This window comes from Epinephelus lanceolatus, chromosome 6 (genome assembly GCF_041903045.1).
Source record: "Epinephelus lanceolatus isolate andai-2023 chromosome 6, ASM4190304v1, whole genome shotgun sequence".
NCBI lineage: Eukaryota > Metazoa > Chordata > Actinopteri > Perciformes > Serranidae > Epinephelus > Epinephelus lanceolatus.
In genome coordinates, this window is record NC_135739.1 from 25,847,276 (window position 1) to 25,865,214 (window position 17,939).

Sequence of the window (17,939 nt, forward strand, 5' to 3'; positions counted from 1 at the left end):
AAAATGCTAAGGTTCGGCTCTGGGAGGTGCGTGTGGCAGTATAAAGACAACACAGACAAATATTTATGGTTTAGTGGCCAGTGCCTTATTATTAACAGTGGGAAAAAAAAGTGAATTCAAACAGTAGCCCCAAAATATTTACAATCTGCAGATATGACTTTGTTCAAGCTTGATTTGAAATTATTAGAGAAGCTTGAAGAGGAAAAGTGCACTTTGTTTTAACCATTCGTTCTGACCACAAATAAACAGTTCAGTTTACAGTTTCACAATAGCAACAGCAAAAGAAATGCAACAGTCCTAGTCCAGGAAAACACCTGGAGTACCTGTACTCCACCCAATCACCTCACTGGTGATAAATAACAGTCCGCCGTAGAGATTGGTAGATTGATTGATTGTCCATAGTTCATTCAGAATGTTCATTGGTATTATAATTGTCCATGGGCGCGCAAAACAGAGTTCATAAGCGGATTGCAAATGAGGGGAAAACAGAAAACAAAAAAAGAGTGGACTGGCTGCAGCAGCCCCTACCGAACCACAGGAGTGCTGTTGCTGTGTGAGGATGGTGTTCCAGGCTCCTTCTTGGGCTTAGCTTGCCATCGGGTGGTGGCACCAAGCAGGGCACACCTGGCCTGTGTTTAATTAAACAGGACCAACCATGAGTAAAATTATTTAACAATAGATCATTAATACTAGCTAGTTTGGTTATTTTGTTCTCAGTTCTCAGTGCATACACAATTAAATATCAACAGTAAATCATTACATTCAACCAGTAATAATAAACATACAATATACAACAAGCGTTGGCTTTAAAGTGCTTCGGCTGGCGATGCATAAACCAAAAAAAATACACAGTGTAACCATTCAGTCACCGTAACCTTAAATAGCTTGTAAATGCTTTAAACAAGAAGCAGAGTGGGCTACAAAAGCCGATAACACCGCTACATTAGCATAACAATGCTCCACCATTAAGTACAGGCATATGGGCGCAGCTAACAGTATGCTAATGCTAACGGCGTGTAGCAAAATGAAACTAGACCAAGCAGACTCACCAATTCCACTCCTAGACAGTCACACAGCGGGTACCCAGCATCAGCACGCGGTTGGTATCAAACTTCTAAAAGTGTACAACGCATAGCTGGAGTTAGAAGTGCACACGATATATTATTATGTGAGAAACAGCGTGCAAACGAGTCGCGTACCTGTTGCAGCCATCCCTGCAGCCCATCTCCCCTTGCCTGTCTGCCAACCGAGCAGGACACACAATTGAAGAGGACTACAGGAACGCGATTGGCTAACAGGCTCGTAAGGTGCTCAGCGTGCGTGCGCACGTAACTACATGACTCAAGGGTGCGTTTAAGGACACGGGAGAATGTAGGAAATAAATATTTGTTACATTTATCCACCATAAGCGCATTTTCTATGTGGGTTACATCCTCCCCACCTTAAATCATGCACGTCCCGTTGCATGTTAAACTAAACAACGTGAACGGACAAGGGACAGTTAGCATCGGCAGTAGTACTAACGCCTAATGCATCAGACAGACTGTGTAACATAGTTCGTACTACGGAAATCAATGGATTGCCGCGAGTGATATATTGGAGTCTTTGAGGTTGCGCTCTTTGTCGTCCTGAACGTCTCAGTGCAATGTCAACTATGTCAGGGTCATTTTCAGGTATCCCCACAGGATTGTGTTCTTCGGGGGAATCTTCGGTGGAAACGACAGAATCTTTGGTATGTATTTGTTCATTTCCAGGTAAGTTTTGATCTTCACCATGCTCGATAGGTGGATTTTCAACAGGTTCTGGTAAGTTCTCTTCCATGTCAGATTCAGACTGCTCACTGCTGGATTCTTCAACTGGAGGTGGCTCTCTTTGGTCTTCAGTTCCAACTGGAGGATCAATAATCAGTGCTCTTTCGTTTTCACTCTCAATGGATGCAGCTGAATAGTGATGTTGCTTCTCCACTGTGAAATGTAAAGTAGGAGGACTGACATTTAAAGAGACCAAACTCTCTGAATCTTCATCCTCAGCAGGAGAGTCTGTGGAAGGATCTGGATGATCTGGATTCTGGCTCTGCTGACGAGTTCTGGGTCTGCGGACAGGTGAGTGCTCTGCAGAGGGTGAGTTCTCATTACTGTCCACGAGGAAACCACATGGAAGGAGGAGGTCACGGTGCAGGGTCCGCATAGGTCCGTCACTGCTTTCAGGTTTCACTTTATAAACCGGAAGATCTCCAGCTCGATGGACAACGACATAAACTTCTTCCTCCCATTTGTCGGAAAGTTTATGTTTCCCACGAAGACGGACATTCCTCACTAGCACCCGGTCCCCTGGTTCCAGTGCTGATGGTATCACACGGTTATCAAAGCAGGCTTTGTTCCTTTCAGCAGATTTGGAAGCATTGGTCGAAGCAATTTTTAAGCTTCCTTCCAATCTTGATTTGAGAGATTTGATGTACTGAGAGTGGTTCTTGTGTTTGGCATTACACAAAGGGAGATCAAATGCTAGATCCACAGGTAAACGAGGTGTTCTGCCAAACATTAATTCATACGGAATGAATCCTGTGACCTCGTTCCTGGTGCAGTTGTAAGCGTGAACCAAAGGTTTAACATGTTCTTTCCATCTTGTCTTCTGTTTTTGCTCCAAAGTTCCCAACATTGCCAACAACGTCCGATTGAAACGTTCCACTGGGTTTCCCCTCGGATGGTATGGTGTTGTGCGACTCTTCTGGATGCCTGCAACCTCACAAAATTCCTTGATCAACTTTGACTCAAAATCTTGTCCTTGGTCGGTGTGAATTCGCTCTGGAATGCCATAGTAAACGATGAAGTTTTCCCACAGACATTTTGCCACAGTTCTTGCCTTTTGATTGGGCGTAGGAATGGCAACAGCGAATTTGGTGAAATGGTCGGTTAGAACCAAGATGTCACGAGTGTTACTGGAATCAGGTTCAAGGCTCAGGAAATCCATGCACAGGAGCTCAAGCGGTCGTGAGGTTTTTATGCTAACAAGCGGTGCAGCTCTCTCGGGCAAGGCTTTCCGGCGCACACAGCGGCCACAAGTCTTGATCTTCTGCTCCACATCCATTGCCATCTTGGGCCAATAGAATCTTGTACGGACAAGATCAAGTGTACGTTCGATCCCCATGTGGCCCATATCGTCATGGAGGCTTTTTAAGACCATGGGACGCAGTTCTTCTGGGAGAACAAGCTGGTATGACAGATCCTCATTGTCCCGTCTCCTCCTGTACAAGACTCCATCCACCAGTTCCAACCTGGACCATTCTCTGAGCAGGAGAGGAAATTCAGGGAGCTCAGCTCTTGCAGTCGGCAGGATCTTCTCCCCCGTCTCTAGCTGGTGGATAAGCTCTCGAATACAGGGATCTGTGTGTTGTTTTTCTTGGATGTTCAGAGCAGGAATGACTGGCAGCTGGTGGAGGCTTTCGGAGCAGTAGCTGTCAGGAATAGTGTCAGCTTTGGTCAACAAGGACTCAATGAATGTGAAACCAATCTGACCTCCATCATCTGGCCGTGTAGCTTTGACCAAATGATTTTGGCAGATAGCTTCCACAATGTCCTCTCGAATGGCATCAGAGTCTGCAGCGTGTTGGGAAATGAACTGATGGATAAGTTCATGGTCTTTGGGAGCTTCTTCAGTGGAGCATGGGTGAGGGCGTCGCGAGAGAGCGTCAGCATCACGGTTTTGTTTACCAGCCCGATACAGCAGCTTGAATGAGTATGTGGATAGAGCAGCCAACCAGCAATGTCCTGTAGCATCCAGTTTAGCTGTTGTGAGGATGTACGTCAGCGGGTTGCTGTCAGTAACCACCGTGAAGTCAGCGCCATACAAATAATCCTGGAATTTTTCCGTGACACTCCACTTGAGGGCAAGGAATTCCAGCTTATGGGCTGGGTAACGGCTCTCACTCTGCGATAGCCCGCGGCTTGCATAGGCTATGACTCTCAATTTTCCTTCTTGCTCCTGATATAACGCTGCTCCGAGTCCCATCACGCTAGCATCAGTGTGGAGGATGTATGGGCGAGATGGATCTGCAAACCCAAGGACTGGAGCAGTGGTAAGTTTTGGGGTCGGATTGTAGGTAGGTTTCTTGTGAGTTTTCCAGTTCTTTGACTTGCGAGCAGGTGCGTATCCGCGAGTCAGATCGTTCAGTGGTTTGGCTATGATGGAGTAGTCCTTTATGAAACGGCGGTAATACCCTGCGAAGCCCAGAAAAGATCTCAGCTGTTTAAGTGTTTGTGGAATCGGCCAGGTTTTGATGGTTTCTATCTTTTCTGGGTCTGTTTGAACTCCTTTTTCTGAGACAGTGTGGCCCAAGTAGCGGACAGATGTTTGGAAGAATCGGAATTTCTCTGATGACAGTTTCAGCCCGTACTCTCTCAACCGGTTCAGGACTCTCAGCACCCTTTGTTCGTGTTCCTCCAAGGTATCAGAAAAAATGATCAAATCATCAAGGAACACCAGCACCTCCTTCAGATGGAGGTCCCCCATACAGCGTTCCATCAAGCGCTGAAATGTGCTAGGTGCATTGGTAACACCTTGGGGCATCTGGTTAAACTCCCAGAAGCCGAGTGGAGTGACAAAGGCTGTCTTGGGTTTATCTTCTTCACCCATCTGGATCTGGTAATAACCGGACTTCAGATCAAGTACTGAAAACCATTTGGAACCAGCGAGGGCTGAGAACGATTCTTCCAGGTTGGGTAAGGGGTATGCATCCTTAATTGTCTGGAGGTTTAGTTTGCGGTAGTCGATGCACAATCGGACTTCACCATTTTTCTTCCTCACCACAACAACAGGAGACGCAAAGGGTGATGATGATTCCCTTATAACTCCGGCTTCCAGAAGCTCACGCAGGTGACGGCGAACAGCTTCATAGTCCTGCGGATGGATTGGCCGGGCGCGTAGTTTGAACGGTGTATTGTCGTGGAGTGGGATGTAATGTTTCACAGCCGTTGTGCAACCAAAATCCAAGTCATGGTGGGAAAAGACCTCCGAGATGTTATTCAACCTTTCTGTGATTCTCTTCTTCCATTCAGGTGACAGTGGAGACTCACCAAAGTTGATGTTCAGGCTGGATGGTGGTTTCTCAGCTGGAAGATGGGTCACTTGGTGTTCAGACAGGATGCAATGGTATGTCTCGAGATCCGCAATGACACTGAAGGGTGGAATGAATGTGTCTTGCTCGGATTCGTTGGTGATGACCACGGGAACTTTGTATGGAGGAAGAGCCGGAAGAGTGATGAGACAACTGCTGACACACAGACCACCGGGCAGAGTGGAAGCAGGATGTTGTAGGAGAACACTCTGGCTGGACGATGGAGAGGTGACTTTTGCAAAACCCTCGATGACGATCGTGCGGCCAGCCGGAACACGCACTGGAGCCTTGCTTAGAAGTCGCACAACTCCTGTGTTGCCATTGTCCTTCTGCTGATGTGACAGCTGTAACGTTTTCAACATGGCTCTGTACCCATGGGCACTGGGCTGGAATGTCGGGTGTTCGCCAAGATACTGCTCGTACAGTGGTTCTAGAGTGTTCATTCCAATTAAAACTGTTGCTGAAACATCGGGGTGTGCGTCTGGAACAACTAAAGCCAGTGTAGATATTTCATATTCTTCAGCAACAAAGTCTCTGGGAAACTTGATAGAGATCTCAACATAGCCAAGATATGGGACTGTTTGACCAGCAGCACCTTCAACTTGCAGTAGATCATTGAGTGGTTGAATTGGTTGCTTCTGAAGGTGTGTATTGTAAAAGGACACAGGTATGGTGGTGACCTGTGATCCTGTGTCAAAGAGACATTGGTATGTGTGACCAGCAATGTCCACTTCTGCTGTGCATCTGGATCCGATAAGCCCATGAGGCAGCTTTGTGGTTGGCCCCGGATGGGTCTGTTGGTCTGCGCAGTGAACTGTCTTCTTGTACCTTGAGGGACAGTGTGGGTCCCGCGCAGTTCCTGTATGTCCCACTACAGGAACTGAATCTAGTTTAAATGTCCATTAGAAGCTGGATTGCGTTTCTGCCACTTTTGTTTCTTCTCACTGAATTGTTTCCGTTTTGCATCAACGAGTGCTGGGTTAGGTCTATTCTCGCACTGTGGCCTGATGTGTCCGTCCTCCCCACAACGAAAACAGAACCCAGGCTTTGGATTGGAGGGCGGTGCGTTCACACTTGGAGTTGTCCTTTGTCTCTGGTGAGGCTTTGGGACAGGAGCACTGGACCGGTGAGACTGCGAGGCCGTTAGAGCAGCCAATTGCTTTTGAATATCAGCCACTTGCTTTGTGAGAGCAGACAGGGTAGCAGCAACTCCTTTCTCCTCTTCTATGGCGAACTGAGCTTGAGCTGCAACTCTCTGTTTAGATGTTCCAAGATGTTGCTTCATTCTCAGAGTTTTGCTCGCTTCACGATCTTCTTCAGTTCTTAAAAGCAGCAACAGTTCAGCAAATGAAGGTGGGCTTGCTTTTCTCTGCTTTAGCTGGAGCTCAGATAAGAGGGTGTTATCCCAGCATCCCCGGCAGAACTGGCTGAGTAGGTGCCGGTTCACTTCACTTGGCTTCACTCCTCCCCGCTTGACAGCCAGACTCAGGGCTACTTGCAGTCTCTGTAAATAAGCAGACGGTTTCTCACCCGAATCTTGAAGCGTGTCCATGAACTTCACATAAAGCTCCTCTCCGTCCTGCACAGTTCCAAATGCTGAATCCAGATGTTGGATGTATGTCTCTGCAGGAAGGTCTGGGCTGAGGTGCTTTACAATGTCAGCCGCAGGTGGAAGAAGGCTGTCGAGAATGTGTCTGGATCTTTGTAGTTCAGAAATGGCTGGGTCCTTTAAGATGAGGTCCACACCAGAGCGCCATGTATCATAGTCCACCTCATGCTGTGGGCGTGGTGTTCTCCCCGAAAACATATGCAACCTGTGAGATGAACGCATGTTAATGTCATCACTCTTCACTATGTGTTCCACAACATACCTCTGTACTCCAGGTGGATTCAAATCAGAAGCAGATATGTTGATTGAATGTGGAGTACCAGCAGGACGTGTGCCAACTGCAGCAGAACCAGCAGCCAGATTGTGAGTTGGTGGAGCAGGAGTGGCATCCATTTTGTTTTGTGCTGGAATGGGAGCAGCCATTTTGTTTTCCAGTGGCATGACAGGTTCCTCCTTGGGGCTCTCAATTTTACCAGGGCGGAGTTCTGTAGCAGCTTCATTTATTTGGGACATCAGTTCTTGTAAAACTTCAGCAAAATCTTGACCAGACAGTTTTGCTACTTGTTTTAAGTCAGCTAAATAAGTCTTAGTCTTTGAGCAACCAACATTAGCCGAATAAACTTTAGACAAGTCTTGAACACAATATTCATTATCTTCAGGCTTAAATGTATATGGCAGAATTGGACCCAATAAATCAAAAGCTGACCCGGTTTTAAACTCAATGACCCACATGTTGTGGAAATCAGACTCCGGTGAGTTTATCGGTAGAGAACGCTCGATGGCACCGTACTGTAGGAGGAAATCTTCTATTTCATCTACATTATATTCTGGAACGCCACTGACCAAGACCGCGTTTGGTATTTTGATACCTAGTGACTCCAACAAGTCCATGTTTGAGAGTGGATTGGTGATACTGAATGAGTAAAATTGTATTTATACTGAACCACGACCTCCTGGCTAGCTCGCCACAAATTATGTAGCAAGTACATGTAGTAATGCTCGATAAGAAGAGTATGAGTTTATTAATTTTATAAAGTAATTGGATTGGACTAGATCAGAAAATGCTAAGGTTCGGCTCTGGGAGGTGCGTGTGGCAGTATAAAGACAACACAGACAAATATTTATGGTTTAGTGGCCAGTGCCTTATTATTAACAGTGGGAAAAAAAAGTGAATTCAAACAGTAGCCCCAAAATATTTACAATCTGCAGATATGACTTTGTTCAAGCTTGATTTGAAATTATTAGAGAAGCTTGAAGAGGAAAAGTGCACTTTGTTTTAACCATTCGTTCTGACCACAAATAAACAGTTCAGTTTACAGTTTCACAATAGCAACAGCAAAAGAAATGCAACAGTCCTAGTCCAGGAAAACACCTGGAGTACCTGTACTCCACCCAATCACCTCACTGGTGATAAATCACAGTCCGCCGTAGAGATTGGTAGATTGATTGATTGTCCATAGTTCATTCAGAATGTTCATTGGTATTATAATTGTCCATGGGCGCGCAAAACAGAGTTCATAAGCGGATTGCAAATGAGGGGAAAACAGAAAACAAAAAAAGAGTGGACTGGCTGCAGCAGCCCCTACCGAACCACAGGAGTGCTGTTGCTGTGTGAGGATGGTGTTCCAGGCTCCTTCTTGGGCTTAGCTCGCCATCGGGTGGTGGCACCAAGCAGGGCACACCTGGCCTGTGTTTAATTAAACAGGACCAACCATGAGTAAAATTATTTAACAATAGATCATTAATACTAGCTAGTTTGGTTATTTTGTTCTCAGTTCTCAGTGCATACACAATTAAATATCAACAGTAAATCATTACATTCAACCAGTAATAATAAACATACAATATACAACAAGCGTTGGCTTTAAAGTGCTTCGGCTGGCGATGCATAAACCAAAAAAAATACACAGTGTAACCATTCAGTCACCGTAACCTTAAATAGCTTGTAAATGCTTTAAACAAGAAGCAGAGTGGGCTACAAAAGCCGATAACACCGCTACATTAGCATAACAATGCTCCACCATTAAGTACAGGCATATGGGCGCAGCTAACAGTATGCTAATGCTAACGGCGTGTAGCAAAATGAAACTAGACCAAGCAGACTCACCAATTCCACTCCTAGACAGTCACACAGTGGGTACCCAGCATCAGCACGCGGTTGGTATCAAACTTCTAAAAGTGTACAACGCATAGCTGGAGTTAGAAGTGCACACGATATATTATTATGTGAGAAACAGCGTGTAAACGAGTCGCGTACCTGTTGCAGCCGTCCCTGCAGCCCATCTCCCCTTGCCTGTCTGCCAACCGAGCAGGACACACAATTGAAGAGGACTACAGGAACGCGATTGGCTAACAGGCTCGTAAGGTGCTCAGCGTGCGTGCGCACGTAACTACGTGACTCAAGGGTGCGTTTAAGGACACGGGAGAATGTAGGAAATAAATATTTGTTACATTTATCCACCATAAGCGCATTTTCTATGTGGGTTACACTAAGTTTAAATAAACATGAATGCATTAGTTTTTCTTCGTTGTTTTTCACCAATCAAGGTTTGAAAGACGCTCTTTTAATTCTGTCATCATGTAGCATCTGCTTCTGCAGCGGTTTGATGGCACTGGACTGGATATTTTGCACCACTAATTGTTTACTCCAATGTACCCAACTCCTACCCAACCAACATTTGTTTGTGGGGACCATGTTGGTAGTTAATGGGCTTAAAATGGGCCCTAAATGGGATTGTCCATGGGGTCCATATTGGCTCCAAACCAATTGCCTGCATGGGTAGGTTTACCAAAGTGGGCTCCAGAGATACCCATTTAAGGCCCATACCCACTTGGTACTCAGGAAGTCCTAGCATAACACATGTGGGGCCAACTTGGGTAAATCCACCCATGTGGGCAACTGGCATGGGGCCAATATGGAACCCAAGGGCAATCCGATAGTGCCCATTGTTCAGTCCATTTACTACCCACATGGGCGTCACATAATGTTGGCTGGGTAATATTTGCATAACGGAAGTGAATTTACAGGCATATTAATTCACATTTTATTGTGATAAATTTTCACTAGGAATTAGGCACTGGATGAAAGTGGGTGGCACCTTGGTGCAGTGGTTAGCATTTTTGTCTCACAGCAAGAGACTTCTTGCTGTGAGACAAAAATGCTAATGCTAAGGTTCTTCTTCTTGAACCTTGGGGTGAGGGACCCCTTGTGTGCAGATTTTGCATGTTTTCCCCGTGTCAGCATGGGTTTTCTCTGGTTACTCCAGCTTCCTCCCACAGTCCAAAGACATGCAGGTTAATTGGTGACTCTAAAATGGCCATAGGTGTGAATGTGAGTGTGAATGGCTGTCTGTCTCTATGTGTCAGCCCTGTGATAGTCTGGTGACCTGTCCAGGGTGTACCCTACTTCTCGCCCAATGTCAGCTGGGATAAGCTCCAGCCCCCCCGTGACCCCCAACATGATAGGTGGTTACGGAAAATGAATGAATGAATGAAAGTAGGCCGATTATAAGTGTCCAGAAAGTCATCGCTATGTGCACAATAGTCCAACAATCCATCACTTTGTCCATCACACATTTAAAAGATGGCCAACCACACGAAGTGCTGAGCCATGCTCCGTGCCAAAAAACCTCCCAATTATGCCATCACATCTAGTTTGAGCAGTGATCAGAACCTAAATCAAACTGGATTCGCCTGTTGATGAACCGATAGAGGATTTGGAAGCCTACATTGACGCATTTTACCACAAAAGCGTTATGCCTAACAACAAATCTGAGGCCAAAAACACCCGAGCTAAGCCGAGCTCAAGCGAAATGGAATCCTGTGACATCAGTGAGTCTATAACATCTATAAAACTACAACTCAAGAAGCTTGATTTACTCGAGCAACTGACAACAGATGTCAAAGAACTAAAGCACTCTGTGGAGTTTAACAACTCACTCATCGAGGTGCTAAAGGCCGACAATGCGTCACTTCGGACCGAAGTAAACAACCTCAAACATTTGACAGCCGAACTCCAAAAAGACAAAATCAACATGGCAAATTCCATTCTTGATCTGCAGTGCTGAAGTATGAGGGATAACATCATTATACACGGACTTGCAGAAAAAAAAAACGAAACTCACCAGAAATCAGAAGAACTTCTTAGGTCATTCCTTGTCAACGACTTGAAAATGAAGCCTGAGGACGCCGGAGCTGTTCGCTTCTCCAGGGTGCATCGCCTCGGGAGGATCAAAACTGACCAACAGAGGAGACCCCGTCCCATTGTGGCTAAAGTCGTTGACTCAAAGATGAAGTCTGCCATCATGTCAAGGGGCAAAGAGCTAAAAGGCTCCAACTACTCCATCAGCGAGTGTATGTATATGTCCATGTTCTTAAGTGTGTGGAAGAGGATTTTAGAGGTGTGGAAGAGCAAAATCAGTTGTCACTTTCATCTCACAATTTTCATTTTAAGAAAGCCTGATAGGATCAAGGAAATTGCTTTCTAACCATTAAGGTACCATCACCCCATTGGTGCACAGATGAGAGAAACAGTTCGGTGTTGAACTGCAGACAGGGACAATTTCTTATGAGTTGTAATCATGAACAGTGGCTTTGTCAGGAAATTCTTAAAAGTGAAGTTCAATTTGCCCATCACGGGTCTCACTCCTACTCAGTGGCCTGGTAGTGACTGGCTACTGAGGAAGTAGCATTAATTTTGTTCGGTGTTAAATCCTTTTGAAGACTGGTCTCCTGTGATATTACATATAATGAGTTCAGGAGGAAAGAAGCATTGAGAGCAAAAAAAAAAGACAAAGAAAAAGAGAAGAAAGGGAGATGGAGGAAACAAGAGAAGAAAAGAGAAAGAGATCATTTTTGAGCTGTTACAAGTTCATTACATTATTCATTGCTTATCCCCCACCTTTTTGGGCTTTTATGGGTTTCCTTTCTCTTGTGATTATTCTTTCCCCTGTTTCCCCTCTGTTCTTTGTCTTATCAGCACCGTGCAGGTGTTCCATGGCACTCTGGGTAACTTAATTTGATTATCAAGTATTCAAATCCATGGTATTTTCTCTCTACTCTTTGCTTCTCTTCAAATCCCAGCAGGCCCCTTTTTTGTGGAACAATGCCATGACTGCTGGAGCTGGAGACCAGTAAAAAAAAAATCAATTCCCTCCACCATGGTCTATGGTTTAAGGTAGCTTTTATAACACGCTGTGGTTGATTTCTACAGGTTAGCCACTGTGAGTAGTGTTTTTCGTCAAAGCAGGTAGATGAGGAAAGTGAGAGCTTGAAGGGATCATGAAAAAATATCAAGGTCGCCTGTTTTGTACTCATGGAGCAATGGTATCATGTTCAGACTGTTCTGGAGAGGATGGATCACAGTATAATCAGACTGCAGTGGTAGGTCAGGTTATCAGTTTTGCCGACATTATTTTCAGGAAGCTGCAGTAGCGATTGCTTGGAGCAATTAACATATATTACGTCCATCGAAGAAATAATGCTGACTACACAGCTGTTATTTGTGTCAGCAACCCTGTCTCCTAGAAATTACTTCTGTATGTTACTAAACTGCTTCTTTAATCAGGTTGTTGTGGAAAGCATAATCACTGCCTGGATTATTTTCAGAGTTGTTTCTTTCAGGAAACAGACCGCTACATTCATGTGCCGCATCGGCTTTGTGAAGGGGTGGTTGGCCAGGGCGGTGGGCATACAATGTGGAGGGTCTTAACACTTGATCCCCCAGGTAAGCATTCAGACTCCTGTGTTAGCAACTTGGTTAATGATAGGGAGAGATTTTTATTTCACTTAAAGGAGAAGTCCGGTATTTTGCACTTTGATCCCCATTTCTGGGTTGTTTATGATGAAATAGAGTGGTAAAGACCAAAGTTTTGATGATTGCTCCTTTTTCGGAGAATGTGGCTTTCCCCTGCCTGGCTTAAAACTGCTGCTTATGGCCATGTGCAAACCTGTCCTAAAACCACCCTAAACGTTAGTTTTCAAAGCCATGAAACTCACCGAGTGGTCAGTGGTGTTCGTTGATATTTTGACATAAAAATCGTAGCAAACTGTGGTTTCCATCTGTGTTTTCGCTATTCATCTCGATTGTGGGACTATTTTTCCAGCTGCCTCACACCCGTGTGTAAACTTACACTTGATTGTTTGTTTGACCCTGGAGCGTTATACACTCCAGCCCACTTGATGGCAATAATGCTCCTTTACGTGGGTGTCGCCAACCGGCAGGAAACCATTGCAATGTAATGGGACACAGAAAAAAAGCAGAAGAAGAAGGTTGGCGTTGTGTTCAAAGGCATCGTACTGCGAAGGTTGTTTACAAGCAAGTAATCCATTGTGCAGTTGTTTAAACTTATTACAAAACTTTTTTGTTCATTCTCGTTCTTCCTCCAGGAGCGCACACAGCACTGTCAGGCCGGCACTTTCACTGAACTAAAAGACTACAGTGACTACAACCTTGTCGTAAACAACCCCCTTTCCGTTTCTGGTGGCAGATTACTAACAACGGACGATGAGGCTTCCTATAGAAAATCAATAGATTAGACAAAATGTCAAATAAATCATCACGGAAACCACAGTTTGCTACGATTTTTATGTCTGAACATCAATGAACATCACTGACCACGTGGTGAGTTTCATGACTTTGAAAACGAATGCTTAGGGTGGTTTTAGGACAGGTTCACACATGGCCATAGGCAGCACTGTTAAGCCCGGCAGGGGAAAGCCAAATTCTCCGAAAAGGAGCAATCGTCAAAATTTTGGTCTTAGCCACTCTATTTCATCATAAACAACCCAGAAATGGGTCTCAAAGTGCAAAATACCGCACTTCTCCTTTAAGTGTTAATAAAAAAAGGTAATAAAAAAAATGTTGTAGTCGTTATGAATGGATTATGTTTTGCAAGATTGCCTATTTTGGCTGAAGAGAAATAAAATACATTGTCACTGAACATTTTTTGTAATAACTAAAATACCTTATTAATGAATATTTTGCTGATTTGTTCAGTTTCAAGATGTGTGCGACTTGCTAAATACATTGATCAGCAACATTTCCTCATTGTGTTAATAGAAAGTGACACATTTGAAAGAAACACATTTGCTGTTTTAAATTTATTTAATATAAACTTAATTTCTTCGGTCAGACCACTAACAACAACCTGTGCAGCTCTGTTGCTTGATGCATTTTGTTGAAATTTTTCTGTCACAACTTTTCATGGCGTTAGCGAGGTAGCTACTTAGTTACGTAGCAAAATAACATTGTCATCATTAAACTTGCTTGCAATGCTCTGTTTGGTTGATTGTGGAGCAGCCACCAATTAGCAAAACACTGAACCTATTTGAATCACTAAATAAATCAGAGATACAGATATTCAGATGTCTCTGACCAGGTGGCAGTCACAGGTCTGACTCCTGTTACTGGCAGCATGTCTATCAAAACCCATGTGGCAGCATCCTGAGACCAGTCGGGGGTTAGGTCTAGGCAACAAAAAATGAACATATCTCAAACCTATCCTGCTTTTTCATATATTAAACTACACCATGATCTTTTCCTAACCTCAATGAAATACCACCAGTGCCTCAGGCTATGTTCACACTGCAAGCCATGCTCAAATTGTAATTATTGCCTCATTTGATTTTTTTTTTTTTTTTTTGGCCGTTCACATTATTTTTTTAGATTTAGTCAATATCAGATTCCAGTGTGGACTGGTAATGGCCCTGAACTGACCAGCATGCACAAAAGAACAATAGCAAAGACGTTATACACAGCATGCTGTTGTGCGGAAGTAAGCATGGAGGGCCACTAAAGTCAGCACTTACGGTTTCATTTAAAAGTTGATGTGCAATGAAAGCCAGCAAATTAATGAGCAGATAAAAATGAGGACGTGGAGAAAGGGAGCCAAATTTTCAATAATGGCTTTTTGTGGAGCAATGGCTGCTGCCTCTGTACAGCAATGTGTGCTTGCAGAGTCACAGCCAGGAGTGGGTGGGATCATGATGGGAATGGCTTTACTGAGGTCAAGGGCTGCTTTTCATGGCAAGACTCTAAGTTCAGGTGAGAGGCTTAAAAGTTGAATACATTCTAAGGGTGTTTTCTAACCTGAGCTGTTTGGTTCAGTTGAATCGAAGTCGGGGTTGTTGCCCCTTAAATGCGATTCATGGGCAGGTGTAAACAAAGCAATCACATTCGGGTGCACACCAAAACAACCAGACTGAGACCTTCTGGAAGAGGTGGTCGCGGTCCGATCACAACCAAACTCGTATGGTTCATTTGTGTGGTGAAAGCAAACCAATGATCTTTATAAGGCAAATAACCTATTAATGCTTATGCATGTGTGTAGTCATGGTAACACATATGAACATCAGTGAGGGCTGTTAAAGCTGTTAGCTGCCATGATTGTATTCGACTCCGTGTTCTTTGTCAGTTCATTAAGTTCATTAAGAAATAAGTGAGAGCAATACGTAGTAAGCCCTGCATCATTACTGTACAAGACAGCTCCTTTTCACCTTGTTTCTATGTTAGTCATTTTCCATATCATGCCAATTAGTGGCAGTCTAACAATAGCCCACTAATGATCCTTTCAGTCGGTTAGTACTCCGTGAAATGGTTGTGACATAAAACAACATACACATCAGAGGCATGTCAGTCCTGCTAAACGTCTGTCACTCACCACAATTTGATTTCCCCACGTCGGTCCATGATACAAGATGACAGTCACCAAAACTGCCCAATCATTTACCTGTCAGTGTTACAATGTATAATTTTCCCCCTGGTCTGGGCCAAATGAACCAGACTACAGGTGTGAATGCACGCTAAAGCCCTGTTTCCACTAAGCACTATGGTTCAGTTCAGTTCAGTTTGTTGCGCTTTTTTTCCATTTCCACTGTGAAAAGTTGTGGATGGTACCAATGGAACCATTCCGTACGGTCCCCATTTTTGGTCCCCCCTCTGTTGGGGTACCTAGCACACAGATCTGGTAGTAAAAGGTGGAGTTGTGAACACTGCAGTTTGTTGATTGGTCAATAGCGGATGGTCACTCTGCTCAGGGCTGGTTTTAAAGCTTATGTAACCACTGTTCATACGGTGGAGAGTTTCACATATATTAGTAAACTGTAACTATAAAATAAAACAATGTTTTGCTTGCTCTTGCAGCAGCCGGAGTTGGAGAAAAAATAACTTAATTTACTGGGTCGAGTGCCGGCGACTTTTAAGGTGGAACGTTAACTTGTAATGTTCCTCAGTTCATGAGCTGACAACTTGAATCCATCAGCACACCTTAAATTTCACTGTGAAAACTTCGACCATCACTTTACTTTCTATCGTCTCACTTGGATGACACAGACTTTAAGTAATGAGTAGATCTTAAAGTGTTAAAAAATTTAGCGTCATTCCTGTGGGCTCCAGCAACACTAAACCCCTGACCTTGCCTGAAAAGGATTAAATGCACAAACCTATTATTTTTAAATATCCCATGGAGAGAGACTCTCACTGCAGCCTGTTCTATTTTGTTCTGAAAATGTCAGCCTGTAACCCTGTTCTGTGGACAATAAACAAGGTGCAGATTGATAAAGGAGGAAGTACAGTGAGTGCTGGACAGAGCAGTGAGTGACAATAACCTTACCCACATGAAACGGTACTGTTTGCGGTGGAAATGCTAAGCGCACCTCGGGTCTAGGTACCATGTCTGAAGGGTTACTTTTGGTTCCAAAGATACTATACGGAAAGTGTTTGGTGGCTGAATATGACTGTTCAGACTGCACAAATCACAGGGAGTCTTTTCAATTCTAATTTTGACCACTTTCATATGTGGTCCTAAATCAGACACAGGTCTGATGGGTTTTGTTTGTTGTTGTTTTTTTTAACTGTAAACACTGACTTTGGTAGCCTCCTTGTTTATTTCTGAGGGACAGCAAGGCTGCGTGCAATATCTTTGTTGTTCTTTTGTGCATGCAGGTCAGTTCAGGACTTTGGCTAGTCCACAGTGGAATCTGAGCAGCCAATAAATAAATATATAAATTGTATTGTGAAACTGGACACAAATGGAAAAAAACAGATGAAAATCCATCCTGGAAAATATTTTTTCCCTCTTAAACTGTTTATCAGTCAAAGCATTGTTGTTAGAGATCAATACAGACCCTCACTTGGAAAGAGAAAGCTGTGGGTTACAAGTTGAAACCCTCCCTTCTGATACTTCTGATGGCATTTCACAACACAGTGTGGTCGTTGCACATGAAGCCTTTTCTAAAGAAGCGAATCCACGAGCCTTGTACAAAGACTCTCAATCTCAATCTGTTCTTTTGACAGACTGAGAGAAATACAAAGAGAAGGGAGAGAAATAGAGGTCCTTCTTCTTTCTGTAAAAGACAACAGATGGTGGGAGAGATAGCCAGTAACAGCTGACAAAACAAGCTGCCATTAATTTCCATTCAATAATACATCATACAAAGTCCTCAGTGCCCTTTGTATTCCCCTCAAACATCAAATCTAATTGGACTCCAGCAGAAACTACTTACAATTCAGTTAATTGAGATGATTATTATGGAAATATGCATAACAGTGTGCTTGACTCTTAGAGATAGAGAGAGAATCAGCATACTGCGCTAAAGTCAGCTGAGTTGTGATGTGTGCAGGTTTCTCAAGACATGTTTTCTACAAATCTTATTTGCTCTCATCAAAAGAAAAACTTTGTGTTCCCAAGTCACAGTGTTCTGCTCTCCTTTCAAAGAAGTGTCAGCGTGTTGTGGCTTTGACCTTTGCTGTCGTAACTAGTGATAGTAAACTAGACAACACTCACCATACTGTGGCCTACTGTAGGAGTTGGGAGTTCAGATTACAATATACAATACAAAATAATCCTGCTCACCAAGTGTTGTGAACTGTGGCGTGAAAAGTTTTTGAAAGGATACTCCAGCTGCAAGAGAGATGAGAAATGCAAGTGCAGCAAGTTGGTTAAGCAAACATCGGCTTCGTCTTAATAAAAAACTGTGAATTCTATTCGATGTCTTCATACAATGGTTTGTATGATATCTAACAAATTAGCGCACCACAAATGACATTACGCACTTATCATAAAGTTACATAGGTTAGGTTTAGGAAAAGAAACATGGTGACAACATACCTTAACATAACTCAAAGTTCATTTGGTTTTACATGATCCCAAACATTGATCTCCTGGGGAAAGTCCTGTGTTTGTTGACCCATCCAACACTAAAACCTACCTCCTTAAG

General features: G+C 43.8%; 1 long non-coding RNA gene across 1 annotated transcript; it reads right to left on the reverse strand.

Moving 5' to 3' along the window:
• Positions 1 to 7,992: 7,992 nt before the first annotated feature.
• LOC117254506 (uncharacterized) lies at positions 7,993 to 9,088 on the reverse strand. Its single transcript, XR_004501471.2, has 3 exons — positions 8,980 to 9,088; positions 8,830 to 8,894; positions 7,993 to 8,409 (listed from the first exon to the last, which is right to left on the reverse strand). It is a non-coding gene; the product is annotated as an uncharacterized LOC117254506 (long non-coding RNA).
• Positions 9,089 to 17,939: the final 8,851 nt, after the last annotated feature.